Source organism: Trichosurus vulpecula, chromosome 1, assembly GCF_011100635.1.
Source record: "Trichosurus vulpecula isolate mTriVul1 chromosome 1, mTriVul1.pri, whole genome shotgun sequence".
Lineage (NCBI taxonomy): Eukaryota > Metazoa > Chordata > Mammalia > Diprotodontia > Phalangeridae > Trichosurus > Trichosurus vulpecula.
Genome location: NC_050573.1, coordinates 128,947,466 through 128,964,595, shown reverse-complemented (window position 1 = coordinate 128,964,595; position 17,130 = coordinate 128,947,466). Strand labels below are relative to the sequence as shown.

General features: G+C 36.4%; 1 protein-coding gene across 3 annotated transcripts in view; it reads right to left on the bottom strand.

The window, feature by feature from the left end:
• The window catches only part of CSMD3 (CUB and Sushi multiple domains 3), a 1,625,828-nt gene that overhangs the window by 1,139,989 nt on the left and 468,709 nt on the right, over window positions 1-17,130 (bottom strand). The gene's annotated exons all lie outside the window — the stretch shown is intronic.

Genomic DNA, 17,130 nt, shown 5'->3' with positions numbered 1-17,130 from the left:
CACTGACTCAATAATACTTACCCTAAAAGGTCAAGGGTTAGTGAATTCTCGGCTCCAACAACTCAACGCTGCTTAAATTCACATGTATTTATGTAAAAATTCCACAGACGCCAAAGTGATATCAAAAATTTTTACAGCACGTTTCTCTGACAAAGGCCTCATTTCTCAAAGATATAAGGAACTCAGTCAAATTTATAAAAAATAAGAGCCATTCCTCAATTGATAAATGGTCAAAGCACATGAACAGAAAGCTTTTAAAAGAAGCTGTCAGAGCTGTTTTTAGTCATATGAAAAAATGCTCTAAATAATTATTGATTGGAGAAATGCAAATTTAAACAACTTTGAGGTACAACCTCACACCTATCAGATTGGTTAATTTGACAGAAAAGAAAAATGACAGTCAGAGGGGATGTGGAAAAATTGCAACACTCATCTACTGTTGTAGTTGTGAACTGGTCTAACCATTTTGGAGAGCAATTTAGAACTACTCCCAAAGTGCTATAAAACTATGAGCCCTTTGAGCCCGTGATGCTACTACTAAATCTATATTCCAAAGAAATAAAAAAAGAAAAAAAATGACCTATATGTACAAAAATATTTATTGCAAGTCGTTTTGTGGAGGCAAAGAATTAGGGGAATGGTTGAAAAAGTTGTATATGATTGTGATGTATTGTGTTATAAGAAAAGATGAGGGTAATAGTTTTGGAAAAACCTGGGAAGATCAATGTGAATTGATACAGAATGAAATGAGCAGATTTAGGTGATCATTGTACACAGTAATAGCAATATTATAACCATGAACAACTGTGAAAGATTTATTTTCTTTAATAAATACAATGATCCAAAATAATTTCAGAACACTTATGATGAAAAATACTATCCACCTCCAGAGAGAGAACTGATGAATTCTGGGTACAATTTAACATTTAATTTTTCCCCTTATTTTTATTTCTTTTTGTTACATAACTAATATAGAAATATGTTTTGCATGACTTCACGTGAATAATTATATTGCTTGTTTTCTCAATGATTGGAGTGAGGGGCTGGAGAGAGGGAAAGGATTTGGAACTCAAAATTTTGTTATGAAAAAAATGCTAAAAACAAACAAATAATAAATTGAAAGTTCAAGCAATTCGATTCATATTCTGAAGCAAATAAATGTAGAGAAAATGATACTTAGGGTGCAAAGTATATTACTGAGTTACTTCCCAAGAATTAACATTGAAAATACAGGTTTGTAATTTTTCTCCCTTGGTTTCTGTGAACTTGTTTCTCATGGTTCTTTTACACTCTCCGACTACTCCTTCTCTGTCTCCATGCATTACTTCCCATGTCTCTTACATGTTGGTATCTGCCAGCAGGGTGCCAATAGATGTTTAACAACTGGCTTCCCTAAAAAATGTACTAAGAATATATTTTACTTTTAATTTGCATTATTAACCTTGTCACTATCACTTTTTTAAGTCTAGATATTTAATAAAATAGTAAATCAAACCTGATTCATAGCATTTGCCCATTTCCAAAAAGAGTAAATGCTTACATAGAAAATGTAACAACTGGCTCTCTCCAGGCAGTTTGAACTGCCTCCAGCACTCCCTGGTGGCCCCACATCTCTGTCTTTGGCTCTCCTTTCTCCCTTCTTTTCTTGTCAATCACACTCATTCCCATGGCTTCAATTAATGCATCAAGACAGTTTGTTTCCAAAGCTACATTTCCAAGGCTCCAGTTCAACATTTCCAAATGCCCTTCGGCTATCTCTAAGTGTCCTGTTAATAATAGCTAACCTTTATATAGTGCTTACTATGTGCCAGGCATAGTGTTAAGCACTTTAAAATCAGTATCTTATTTGATCCTTACTGCAACCCTAGGAGGTAGGTGCTATTACTTTCTCCATTTTTGCAGTTTAGGAACCAGAGGCAAACAGAGATTGAGCAGCCTGCCCAAGCTCACACAGTGGACATCTGAAGCTAGATTTGAACTTCATGACTTTAAGCTCAATCCACAAGGCAAATACTTTCTAGTCCTCATATAAAGTTGCAGTATTTATGACTTTGTGTTGGGAGTGGCAGATACCAAAATAAAACTCAATCTGGTTTACAGGTTTGAAGAATCATTTTTATTTAAATGCTAAAGATCTTATGGTAAATATACATGTATATATACATGTGTATATATGTATATATTATATGTATATGTACATATAGACATATCTTATATATGTGTGTGTATATACATATATACATATACACATAGACATACATACATACACACACACACACACACACACACACACACATATATATATATATATATGTTACCATTGGTCAAAGCATCAGAAATAAGAAATGTGTGAATCACAGAAAAAGATTATCCTTGGGGGCCATGACAAATACATTGGAGAGATGTCCCAAGGTACTCTTCCGATAAGGGTTAAAACACACTGAAAGAGTAATGTGGGATCCTGGGATTATAGGTCTGGGCTACAGGCCTGAGGCTCCAATTTTTTTTCACTCAAGAGTAAAAGTTAAAGTCCTGTGAGAACAATTGAAGCCAAGTAAGGTAAATTTTCTCAGTGCTTTATGAAATTGAAAAGATTTTTTTTAATGGAATGCTGCCATTCTTCCTGAGTATTATAAGCATTTCACCAAGACTAACAGAAAATCGTAAACTTTTACAAAGATAAGAATGAAAAAAATAAAAGGGCAAACAAGTATAAAAGGTATAAAAATATGAATTTTACAGACTTGACCATGTGGAATTGTGAGATCTTTATTTCACTCAGATTTTACCTATACTATTTGGAAACCCAACCTTGAAGTCTCCTTGAATTTCCCAGATTGATCTAGTGTTCACCTGAGGCTATAAGCCTTTCATTATCTCTATGCCCAATTCTTTGTTACCTTTAACCTAACCTAGCCCTTCACTGTCTGTTATCTCCAGGTCACCTTCAGCCATTTCCCACCCTTGATCCTATCAAAACCCCATTCTCTGGATTCCTGGCTTCCAGCTTCTAGTCACCCAAGCCTACTGGCCACTCCCATCAAGATCGTCCCTAGACTCCCTCTTCCAATCACCCCCAGACTACTTGGCCAACCCTAGATCCCTCCCATAGTCTTTCTGTATATAAGATCCATCTTGGCCTCCATTAAGGTGCTCAGATTCATTGTGGACCTCTTGTCAATATAAGCATCACAAATGCTCATATTCCTTAAGAGTCTAGCCAATGCTGAGATTCCTTAAGAGTCTGGCCAATATGGCATATTTTTAATAAACTTTATTTTTCTTTGGCTGAAAGAAGGCTTGAGTTAAATTCATTTGGGCAGGCCCTGCTTGTTGCTATTTCAGGGTCCCAGCCCCCTAAACCTCAACAAATATAATGGTAAAGAGTTTTTTTTTTTTTTTTTTTGTTAAGCTTTACCATAGCAGGTAACATTTACTTGACACTGGTGAAAACAGATGGGTATAGGAAGAAGACTCGTCTTATGTCTTTAACTTTCCTCTCACCACTTACACTAGGTCAGTAATGGGTTCTCAACTGCTCATTACGTCCAATTTTCCATTACAAATGGTGAAATTGGTTAGAAGTGAAGAACCAAAGCCCTTCCCATGGTTGCCACCATAAAACAAAGTCAGTAGCTTCCTAGAACCTGCCATTTAAGGAAATGGTTTGAAAGCCTTCTGGTTGATTACTTTGGAGAAGAAAAGACTACTTTATAAGTACCTTGCTTGAAGTATTTAACTGATTGTCATAAGAAAGAAGATTTAGAACAGGGATTAACTCTTCACCTTTTTTGGGTTATGGATGTCTTTGGCAATCTAGTATAACCCATTATCAGAATTTTTTTAAAATAATAATTAAAGGAAATGCTAAATTGAGTTAAAGGTTAGTGGAAGTAAAGATTTTTTTTTTTTACCTCATCCAGATTCATGAAACCGTGAAATCTGTAAGAACTCTTTACACCTTGTTTTGCTTGGCCCTAGAGACCAAGCTGTGAAAGACTACCTCTTCTAGTTTACAAAATCAATTTCAATTATTTCGATTCAATAGCATCCACTCCGTTTCAAGCTGAATTCAAATCTGGCCTCAGATACTTCCTAGCTGCCTGAAACTGGGCAAGTCATTTAACTTTAATCCACCAGGGAGGACATGGAAAACCACTCTAGTATCGTTGCCAAGAAAAACCCAAAGACAGTATTGGTCTGCTATGGTCCATGGTGTCACAAAGAGTTGGACACAACTGAATGACTGAACAACAACAACAATACATTCCAAGGTTGCTAAGATGCAGGTTGCTAAGACTACAGAGAGAAAAATGAAACATTTCTTGTCTTCAAAAAATTTGGGCTATAAAAAGGTGAAGTAGACCAAGTTGGGACTTGATGGGTTTTCCCCACCTTCAATTAATATTTTCAAGTGAAGGCTGGATGACCACTAATTGAAGATGTTATGGCATAATTATAAGACCATAAATATTAAGTTTGAAGGGATCTCATAGAGCATCTAGCCCAACCTCTTACTTTTATAGAACAAATAAGGAAACTGAGATACAGTGAGGTTATACAGGCAGCAAGAAGAAAACCTGGTTTTCCAATTCAGGTTCCATGTCTCCATGTTCAAGGCAGCTAGGTGACACAGTGGATAGAGTGCGGGCTTGGAGTGAGGAAGACTAATCCTCCTGAGTTCAAATGTGACTTCAGACACTTACTAGCTGTGTGATCCTGGGCAAGTCACTTGACCTTGTTTGCCTAAATTTCCTCAACTGTAAAATGAGCTGGAGAAGAAAATGGCCAACCTCTCCAGTATCTTTGCCAAGAAAACCCCAAATGGGGTCAATAACAACGAATCAGAGACAGGACTTGAATGGAAGTTTTCCTGGCTTTAAGGTGGAGTCTCTATCTTTGACACCATCTTGCCTGTCACGTGTCAGAAGGGACAAAGATTAACAACAAAAACGACAATATTAGTAATATTAGTTCACATGTCTATTTTAAGCATTTTTTATAACAACCATATGAGATGACACCATAGTTAAGAACATAGAGCCTCCAAAGAAATAAAATGATTTCTCCAAAGCCACCTTACTAGTAAGTTAAAAATCCATGAATTGAAATTAGTTAATTACAATCCAAAAGTCTCACCAGTATTAAAAAGCAGAATCGAGATTTGAACAAGTACCGTGGCTCAGTATCTTGTTATTGTTCCGCTTTGCCACTCTCCTTCACTCTTAAGGTGTATTTTGAATGAGATGGCTTCTGGAGCATCTTCTAACTGAGATGTAGATTCTGTGATTTCTTAGGATCTGAGTTATACCATAAGGCCAATACACACACACACACACACAAAATGTCCCCTAGTGAAATACCTAAAATCCCTATCGTTGATTTCTGAACTCTATTCATATGTACTCATTGCCACTGAGAAAAGAACTGAACCCTGAGCAAATCTGATAAGAGATAGGTTACAATGTGGAGGGAGAGAAAGAAAAAAAAATCAAGTGTATAAGGAACTGGCTAGGCTCTGATGGGTAGGGGCCCAAGGCAGGTAGAGGATGACATGAGGGTGCTGGGCTTTGTAGGGGAAATGTCAAATGTAATGAGTAATGAAGGCACACTTTAGGCAAAGTAGGTCTCCTTTTTTCACTTTTTCCCCCTGCAGACTTTAGTCCTGCTATTACATTAATGAAAGTAGTTAGCAATACAGAGTGCAAAAATTCAAGGCTGGAGATTCTCTATTGTGCCGCTGCTAACTATCCTTCATCTCTGAACGAAAGTCAATAGGAAAATGAAGTTAAATATATGATGGCTTCACTTCACAGTTAAATTTGCTGGAGCACAGAAAGTATATTCAGCTTCTAGGGGTGTTCTATTTCTATGTTGTAATCATGGGATTAGCCTGGCTTAGAAAAACAAAGCTATCAGTAAGAATTATGATATTTCTACTACTTGTTGGTATTATTATCTAGAATGTTTATTCCTTATTTCCATAAAAATGAATTTAAGTAAGCTGTGTTAGGCTTTTATTTAAATTAATATGTGAATAATTCCAGTCAGGTTTTTTTGCATACATTATGTGAATATAATATATTTTTCTATCTCTATATGTAAAAACTGTTTTTTTAAATACCCAACTAGGAGAATGTTAATTCCAGTCTACAAAGGCAAATGCAAGTAAAATGCTGAGGTTGTAATATGGCTAAATAAGCTCAAAACAAGAATGCCCAAACAAAGCCTTATGAATTCTGGGCCTTATGAATTCAAATCCATATGAATTAGGAAAACCAAATTAGATTCTACAATTTGTTTTTGGTGTGAAGATTCATTCTTTAGGTTAACTCTCTCTTTTAAAAGTGAATTGTATTATAATGTAACAATACAGCACACTCACAAGTACATTTATGTACATTTTAAACCCTCATGCTAAAATGAGGATTATATAAAATTTTGATCACGAAAGTCATTCCTATTAAAATAGGAGTTTGATCACTAGGTGATAAAATGTTTAATCCTCCACACCTCATGAGCAATGATGAGTTGTACCTTGTGTTGTTATAGGACTTGTAACAAGTAGCAAGGAGCCAAGTCAGAATTTGAAATCAGGCTGCCTTCAGATTTGGTATCTTTTTCCCAGTATGCACTGCTGAATCTAACATGGCAATAACAAAATTCATATAACAGGTTTTGTTCTAAGAGATTTTATAGACTATTTGTTTCTAATAACATTTTTTACAGCTATATATTTTAAAAGGCCTTTAATATTTGCATAACGTATGAATATAATCACTCCTACCAGGGAGGCTGAGAATAGTTACTGTTTGAGCTTGGTCTCAGAGCTGAGTAGGGTTAAAGTCAATGGGATGTCCACACTAAATTTGGCACCAATATGGAGAGTCCCCTGGAACAGAGAACAGGCAGGCTGCCGAAGGACAAGTGAACCAACCCAAGTCAGAAACAGAGAAGTCAAAGCTCCCATGATGATAAGAAGTAGGAGGAATCAGGCCTGTGATTGGTCACAGTGTTTCCAGCAAGGGTAAAGTAGGAAGATCTAGTTTCAAAAAATAAATTAACAATTTTTTGTAATGACTCTTGGCCTACATATCCTTAGTATCAATGTAGTTCTTTCTTGACAGGTTTAAAAAGCATGTATACACACACACACACACACACACACATGCACCAACACACACACACACACATATCTAGTCACTGAGATACCATTGGTCGATAAATAATTGCGGGTGATTGTTTTACTTGTTTATCTTAATGTAATTAACTTTTGATTATCCATGTGCAAATAATCCACTTTATGGATTACAAGTGGCTTATTATTCATTCAGAGCTGACTTCCCTGTTCCCCAGTACTTAACTGGGTCACCTTCTCCCTGTCATCTGTGACCATATGCTTACTGAGCACAAACTAATTTTAATATAGGCTGAAGCCAAATATAACAAGGTAAGGAAATCCAAAGCCAAATAAATGATTTGGGGATGATCTGCCAGTTTGGATAATCCTTCCTTTGGCATAGTTTATCAGGAGTTGGCCCTGGAACTGAGGAAAAAGGTGATACAAGGATTGGAAGGCATAACTGCTTCCACTGTCCCCTGGAAAAAAAAAAGCAATTAAAAAGAAAAAAAAAAAAACCTTACCCGAATGATTTTATCTAAAAACTATCATAATCTCAGTGAGCCAATTACTGAGTTAAAGGTTAACTTTCAATAATGACAGAAGGCTTGCTTTATCCGGTTTTAAGATTTACATAGAAACTGCATTTTGAACGTATTGCTTCATAATCTATTGAATTCTATACATGAATATTTTACTAGAATTCTGAAGAAAAACAAGAATGCTCAGTCCCTCAACTGCTCATTGAAATCCCCAAAGGAAGACTCTTCTGAAAAATAAAAGACTGACACCTGACAAGATTAGTCATGCACAATCTACTGTGTTAAACACTGGGGGAAAACCCCATCTGCTTCTCCTGTCCTTCAGGCTAAGGACATTAGTTGACAGATAGTTAAGGCTTCCCCTACATATTGTGATAGAGTTATAAATTATCATGTCGTGTAACAAAGAGTGTGGTCCAACTCTGCTAACCCACTTTGGTTTTGTTAGAACTGTGCAACTACCTCAGGTACTTTAAATGCTACTAATAAGGCAAGCAGGAGTCAGCTTCAATGATATTACTACTTAACTCCTTGGCCCTGACCCAGAGGCCTTCTCCCCAAAGAAGAAGTAGCTCAGTCTTTATGCCTGATTCAGGACTTCTGAGAGGGGTAATAAAATTGCCCACAATAAAGCTTTTCTATAGATGGGAAATTAAAAAAAAAAATCCCCAAATCCTTCACCTTGAAGGGTTTTTTTTTTTTCCAGAAATGGCTGGATAAAAGCCCAGGAGCCAGGAATGATGAGAACTTATTGAAACTGAACACTTAAAAGTGAGCATCTTCCAGTTTGTTGTTTTCTCTCTCCTCCAACTGATCCTATTTCTTAAGAAAGGAGGGGAGAGGAATTGGTGCATATTAGTTGGCATTGATCTTAACATAAAATCTGAAGGACGGTTGCTGTAAAATTGAAATAGTTTATGCATCTCTCTTTGGAAGATTTTTATTGTTTCTTCATAGGGAATAAGACTGGACCTATGATTTCATTGGTATGTGGAATTCGCATATGGGGAAATTCCCTCTACCAAAGCAGGTTAGTGCCTTCAACTTCAAGACTTAGATAGTTGTTCAGCATTCTAAGAGGTTAAACGACTTACCCAAAGTCATATAATCAGGATGTGTGATGACTTGAATCCAGGTCTTTCTGATTTGGAGACCCTCTCTCTAACACCATACAATGGTGCCTCTTTATGACCAGGGCACAGGTGTATAATGATTTATGGTTTACAAAGTATTTTATGTACATTATGTCATTTGTTGGTCATACCAACCCTATGAAGTGCAATTATATTCCCTATTTTACTGATGAGGAACCAGAATCTCAGAGAAGTGATTTTTCTCAGGCAGCTAGGTGGCTCAGTGTGCTGGGCCTAGAGTCAGGAAGACTTGAGTTCAAATTCAGCCTCAGATATTCACTAGCTGTGTGACTATTTGCCTTAATCCACTAGAGAAGGAAATTACAAACCACTCTAGTATTTTTGCCAAGAAAAGCCCATATAGGTCACAAAGAGTTAGGCATGACTGAATGACAGCAACAACATAGCCAATATATGGTGGAGCTGAGATTCAAATCAATTTTCTGATTCCCGATCCAGGACTGTCCCTACTAAAATAAACTTCTCTAATATTTTTATGTTACATGATCTCCAAAATGGGATCTGGAGTGATTTGGGGTTGGAGGGTGAGATAAGAAATTGACATTTATATATATTTACACACATATGTAAAGAATACATCTTTATTTTCATTATGCTCCAATTCAAATTTTGCATTTCTTTAAATTGGGAATGTAGGCCACAAACCATATCAATATTAATTCTACCTATAATTTTGTAACCAATAGAAATCACAGATTTTTCATATCACATTACATTTGTGTATACAGCTTGAAATATATACTCATTGCTATGTCAAAATTATTGTGGCTATTAGAGCTTCTCCTAGGTCACACATGACTGCATTCTCACTGTCTATAGCCTATAGTTCAATATAATTGGTTTCCTTTGTAAGCCTATTTTATTTTATGCATTTAAAAACATTATTCTAGCAGGAGGACCTTAGGTTTTATTAGACTGCCAGAGGGGTCTATGACACACAAAATAAGTCAAGAATAGCAATAAGCCATTGTAATGGTAATCAGGGAAGGACTTTTTGCTGTTCTTTTCTGGGATGCTAAGGCTGTCAAGTGCCTTTGATGAGTCTGGCCTTTGTTTGAATGGGGCAGGTAAAGTGGGATCTTTTTTGTCTTGGAGTGTTTCTCAGCACTGGGACAATTGGGAGTCATCAATGTATGTCTTACCAGTGATTGGAAAGCTTTCCCACATCCTGGTGTTAGTGATTTCTACACTCTAAATACTTGGCCCCAGCCTTCAGGGCCCTGAGCAGAGCATATGTGTTGGAAGGTAAGCATTTCACTTTTGGGGTACACTCACTGAAAGGGTGACAAGACTCTGGGCAAGCCATTGAAATAGCTCCCCTGGCTTTGATAACCTAGATGTTGGTGCTTCTCTGGTAACTATTTGTATTTGCCCTGAAGTTCAGGGGGCTGATCTTTTCCCCCTGAGCTAAGCGAATGATACACGTATGTTTAATTAAACTGATATTGTTAACCCTTTTAAAGTTTCTTTCTTTAGAAAAGGAGGTCAAAGAACCTGTGCTAGCAGCCTTCTGTGTGCTCTTGTTGTTGGTCTTTACCCCCAAAACAGCTGCTAGCAACATTGTTGTTGCAGCCATACAGCTTCTCTTTGGTTTAGAAATGAGAAGATAAATAGGTAAGAACTTCATAGGAAACTTCCTTGTTCAGATTGTTAAGCTTGTGAAAAAAAGACTTAAAAGCTATTTTCAAGTAACTCTGGACTACATTTGGGAAGATTTAGCCTCCAGTCAAGAAGTAATAGGAATGGCATGATAGCTGTCCTCAAATATTTGAAGGACTTTTGTCTATTTTGTGGTATGAAAGTTGAATTAGATTTGCTCTGTTTGGACACTAGGAATAATTGATGGAAGGAACAGAGAGGCAAATTAAAGCTTTCTCTTTTTTGGGGGGGTGGGGAATTTCCTAACAATTAGAATATGCAAAAATAGAATGAGCTGCCTTAGGAAGTAATGAATTCCTCTTCAGTGGAGGTCTTCAGGGAAAGGTTGGATGGTCATATGTTATGTATCTTATAATGAGGACTCTTTTGCAAGAATGGGTTTGACCAGATAGAAAAAGGTCCCTTTTAACTCTAATGCTTTTGTGATTCTATGATTCAAGTAACAATTCTATGATAATTTCATAGAGCTATAACAAGTTTTTAGAAATTGATTTTTATGATTTTATTAGCATATGATTATTAATAAAGAAACCTGCCATCATTTTTATAATAAAGAAAGCATATATACAAATAAAGCTACAAGAGGCATCTACTGTCTGCATCAGCAACTGATATCTTAATAATATCTTGTTTAAAGGAGAAAATTAAGGAAGAGTTGTAGAGATAACACTGCTAACTTCATTTAGAGTCTATCCTTATTTGGAAGTTGTAGAGAAGAAACACCAAAATATCCATTTGCTTGCTATAAGGTTATAGGTGTGGCCTACATACATAAGAAGCAACCAATGCTTGTTTTTGTTTTTTTTTTAACTTAACTAAAATCATTAATATTCAGTTTTCAAACCAATTGAAAAGGATTTTGTTTGTTTAGATAAAGGTATGTATTTGTAGTATAAGCTCTGTAGTAGCTTTTCCAATCTTGACTCTGATGGGATGAATCTTTAGAGGGCTGCCATTTTATCTTTGCTAAGGGTACTCAGGGTACCCTGAGTTTGGTAGCTCAAGTGGTTGTCCAGGTGGGGGAGGTGGTTTTCTTTAATTCTGTAGCTCAAAAGCTCCCAACAGTGTTTGCTCACCGCCCCTCCCCTCAATTAGTTATCGGTTGAGATAAATCAGTTAGCCAGATTTAACCATGATTTATACATGTGAAACTCCTGTGTAATCTAAAAGTCTTTGATATCTCCAGCTAATTGTATTCGAATGATAGTTTTCAATACATTTACAATTTACAATTCTCACCTATTCCTATACCTGCACAGAAGTGAGTATAACATTATATACTGATTTAACTAGGAAGGTTTTACTGAGACATTTGTAAAAATTTCTCTGTATCTTCAACTTCTGTAACCAATGTTGACAAATGCACTGCAATAATCTTCAAGGTATTCCTTTTATAATTACTTATAGCACAGTACCATGTAATGATCAATTATTCCATGAAACAAAATTTATGATATGCTGGAGTGCACTATAAAATCAACTGTCACTACTTCATTTACTTCCTTCTGAAGAAAACCTATGAGCCAACCTTCCATTAGACTCAACTTCCTGTCTTCTGATTTTGTTGGTAGCAAGAATGTCAAAATTCGTGTAATTCAGGTGCCCTATGCATATGGCCACTGGTTGGTGATTGGACTAGGATCTCACATTGGTAGCAACGACAGGTAATAAATACTTATAGAGGGCCTAAAAATCATTTGAATCTTGGTAATTCTGCCTTTTTGACATCATCATTGGAGAAACAGAAAGTAATCACAAACGATTAAGGGTGATATTTTTCTTTTTTCTTGTTTTGCCATGGCCCAAGAATTTAGTAACAAGTGTCTAGCTTCCTGGTAGAAAGTCTCTATGAATTTAGCTAGGCTAGTCCTAAATAAAGGAGACTTCTCTTGCTAATAATCAAGGCCTTTATAGTATGTCAAAACTAGCTAGAGCCTATACTCCCTTAATGGAGTCTTCAAAACCCATAGTCACTTCCACAGCATGATAAGGAATTGGAATATATTAAGTGCTAAATGAAAAGCTTAGTAAATTTATATTTAAAAAGAATAGGAAAACTAATTACTTGAACTTTTTAACCTCAGGCACTAAGTTTTTAAAATATATATTAATAAATGGAATTTATAATATCAAAGATGACCAATAATTATATTCTAAATCTGTAAATATACAAGTAATGTTTGTATAATAGGAAAAATGCCAATTTATGAAACAATATTTTGAATAAATTTTTCTAAATCACTTAAAGTATGGATTAATGCCTAAAAAGTATGGATTAATGCCTAAAAAGTATGGATTAATGCCTAGCTTACTTTTAATATAAAAACCTCAATGTGTTTTCTATGGCTTCATAAAGTATCACTAAAAATATAGTCACTTTAACTCAGAAGACCTGAATTCAAAAATCCTGATTCCTGCATATGTTTGTGTGAATGGCTAAGTCACTTTCTCTCTCTTGTTTTCTCTTCAATGAAATGAAGAGCTCATTGAAGATGTTTTCACATTATGGATTTTAAAAATAATTTGCCAGATTCTGAAAGGTCACAAAATCTCAGATTTGGAGCTGGAAAGGACCTGAAAGGTTTTCAAATACAACCCCCTAATTTTATAAGTTGAGGAAGGTGAGGTCTAATTAAATTGTGTGATTTACCCAGGTTCATACATGTAGTATATAAGTATTTGAGTTAGAATTTGAACTTAGGTCTTTCTGACTGCATGTTTAACACCCTCTCCATTATGCCATTATCACTTAACACTGAATATATACAAATAGAGCATAATGCTGGAATGTGTGAATGCCAAAATCATTCTCCATAGAATACTGATGTATTTATCTCTACTTCACAATGTGCATTTTTTTTTCTGAACTGATTAATAGCAATTTGAGGAAGTTAGTGAATCAATGAAAAGATACACCACATTTTTTTTCTCTGAAAGAAAACAGTTAAATTGAAAGCTCACACATTCAGAGCACAAGACTTGTAATCACAAATAAATTTATTGCTGTCAGAGCCATAATTCTCAATATTAGAGCCTGAGGCAAGTAAAAAGAAATACTGCCCAAGTCAAGAAGTACTAAGAGGCTCCTCAAATCCACCATGGATTCCCCAACCCAGGACCAGTGAGATGACAATGAGATAACTCATATGGGGAAAGAGACCCCAAATGGTCATTTGGTATATAGACAGGGGAAAAGAAGGAATATGACATATTATTTGTTGTTTAGTCATTTTCACTTATGTTCGACTCTTCATGAGCCCTTTTGAGGTTTTCTTGGCAAAGTTACTAGTTTTCCATTTCCTTCACCAGCTCATTTTACAGAGGGGAAAAGTGAGGCAAGAGGGTTAAGTGACTTGCCCAAGGTCACACATGTCAAGTATCTCAGGCCAGATTTGAATTCAGGTCTTCTTGACTCCAGGCCTGACACTCTATCCACTGTGCCACCTAGATGCCCACATGACATCCAATAGCCTACCACTTTAATCATTTTTACAAACTAGTTTCTGAAGCCATGAAAATGCAATAAAATATGCTATGTGTGTGTCAATAGGTAGATAGATAGAAACGCATGCATATATGTAGTAGGTATTTAATATATGCTTATTAACTGATATATGCATATAAACATATGTACATGGCAACACATATATTTATGTATGTGTGTACACACATTTGTATATAATCACAACTTTAAAAATTATATATTCTTCCAAAGTTACTATTTAAAATTTTATACTCTGTAATTTATAAAGCCATTAGCAAGAATTCTGCTAAAAGAACAGTGGATAGAGCACTGGATCTGAAATGACTTGAATTCAAATCTGGCCTCAGACACTTAATATTTGAATGATCTTAGGCAATTCCCCTAATCTCTTCCTCAGTTTTCTCAACTGTAAAATTGGTATACTAGTAACTACTATGTTCTCGTGTTATTATGAGGATCAAATGAGATAATATTTGTAAATGTTTAGCACAGTGCCTGGTGCATGTTATTAATTATTATAATTATAATTATTGCTTATTTGTCTTTCCTAATTATGACTTCATGACATATTTGCCTTTTACCTACTATAATCAATAAAAATTAAGAATTTTCTAAATTACTATTCCTTCCAACTTATCTAAATCATTGTGAAAATAAACATTTCACTTACAACACTACATTCCTTTCTACAGATTTCCTTTGTAAATGTTTTAAAAGATAAAAAGTTCCAATAAGATTAACCAAAGATAAATAGGTAGAATTGGCATTAATCAATCAACTATCACCTGATCATCTGATGAAGGATGGAGAAAATAACATATTTCTAGAATCTGTAATTTCAGAAACATAGGTAATATTTTCTTCACAAATACGTCGTACAACCTCCAATAAACTTGGAAAAGTTTTTGGGGGTTCCTACGGCTGAAATAGTCATTGCCTTGTGGATAATCTGGTGGTGGGCCTCCCTGAATATAGGCTGGTACTCACAGTTTATTGTCCAGCAGGTACTCACTGTCTCCCTAGACTGGCAGATGACTTCAGAACTTACACTTCATTGATGGAGAATTCAAGACCCTAGGGGCATTTTTCTGTTTTTATACTAGGATTAGGCATCAGAGATTAGGCTCCAGAGATAGGCAAAGCCACTTGTTAAAATTATGAGATATTCTGTTGTTTCACCAAACTGACTTCTTAACATAATTTCTCTGAGGTAGCTGATGATCTTACTTTCAATTTTCACAATAGGGTGAAGAACATGATGCAGTATAAGCTATCAACTTACTGGAGTAGAGGAATGCTAAAACCCAGCTAATTCCTAGGAATATGAAGAATAATAATAATTGATGAGCAGAAAGTGGGGCAATGGAGGATGAGATCTACATCTATACTGGACGTGGCCTCAGAAGACATGTTCAGATTCTGGCTCTTTAACTTACTACCTGTGTGACTTCACTTAAACTTCTGAGTTTGCTTCCCGAGCTATAAAATAAGTCTGATAATATTTGTTTCACCTACCTCATAAGGCCTTCGTGAGGAAAGTGTTTGTCAGTTATAAGGAACCGTATAAATATGAGCTAGTCTTGTTAGAAAAATAATAATAGCTAGCATTTATACAGTGCTTTAAGGTTAGCAAATTATTTTTCTAGTGTTATCTAATTTGATCATCACAATAAAGCTGGAAGGCATGTGCTAATAGTATCCCTATATTACAGATGAAGAAACTGAGGTAGACCGAGGTTAGTTGACTTGCTGAAGGTCACACAGGAGAAGGAAGATTTAAACTCAAATCTTCCTGCTTAGGGAAGATAGGTGGTGAAGTAGATAGAACACTGGGCTTGTTATCAGGAAAATTCATCTTCATGTGTTTAAATCTGGCCTCAGATTTGCTGTGTGACCCTGGGCAAGCAGCTTCCTGCTTTCAGGTCCACTGAATTGCATTGGAAATAAAAGACTGTAGAGACTAGGTCAATTTGATTTGTATGATGTTATTTGATGCTTATAATATTCAGCATTTCTCTTTTCTTTCTTGATGTGTAGACACGGAGCTGCTGTGTAGTCTATACATCTTCATCTTGTTTCACTAAACCTAATGAGAAGGATCAGGTGAAAAATTGCCCCCTCCCCAAAAAAAGCAGTTTATTTTTATCCTTTCAAATGTTCTAAGCAATTCAACTTCATCTGTTCTAACTTTTTTGTTATCTGAGTGATAAAAGAATGTCCCATCCCCCTAGAAATCTTACAGTGGGATAGTGGAAAGTGGGGTAATGAGCAAACCCAAAGGGAGATAAGATTTAAAAAGGTTAGGCAACAGAAACAACCAAACCAACAAATCTCTTAACTTATAAAGAATATTCCTCCCTTGGCATTGTAGTAATAAGTCTTCATTAAACAAATCAAATCAAATAGTGTAATATTGATGTCAGTCCTCTAATCAATAAGCCCCAGTGGCTTCCTATTGCTTACAGTATCAAATAGAAAATCTTGTTTGGCATCCAAAGTCCTTCAAATTCATAAATCTTTAAAGAAAAGTGTTCACGGTGGAGCCAAGATGGTGGCTGGAAAGCAGGGACTAGCGCGAGCTCCCCGCCAAGTCCCTCCATAAAACCTACAAAAAATGGTTCTGAACCAATTCTAGAACTGCAGAACCCACAAAATAGCAGAGGAAAGCAGGGCTCCAGCTCAGGACAGCCTGGATGGTTGCTGGGTGAGGTCTTTCGCACAAGGAGCTGGGAGCGGAGCAGAGTGGAGCAAAGCCCAGAGTTGGCCGCACGGACCAACCAGACCAGGAGCCAGGCAGAGCGGGCCCTAGCACCCTGAATCAGTGAGCTGCGGCACTTGCCAGACTTCTCAACCCACAAACACCAAAGACAACAGAGAAGAACTGCAGAAACCACAAAATAGCGGAGGGAAGCAGGGCTCTAGCCCAGGACAGCCTGGATCCTCTCTGGGTAAGGTCTATCCTGCATGGAGCTGGGAGCAGAGCAGAGCAGAGCCCAGTGTGGTCGGCGCAGACCAACGAGACCAGGAGCCTGGCAGAGCGGGCCCTAGCGCCCTGAATCAGTGAGCTGCGGCACTTATCAGACTTCTCAACCCACAAACACCAAAGACAACAGAGAAGGTTAGTGGGAAAAGCTGCTGGGGAAAGGGAGATAGAGTTCAGGTTCAGCCACC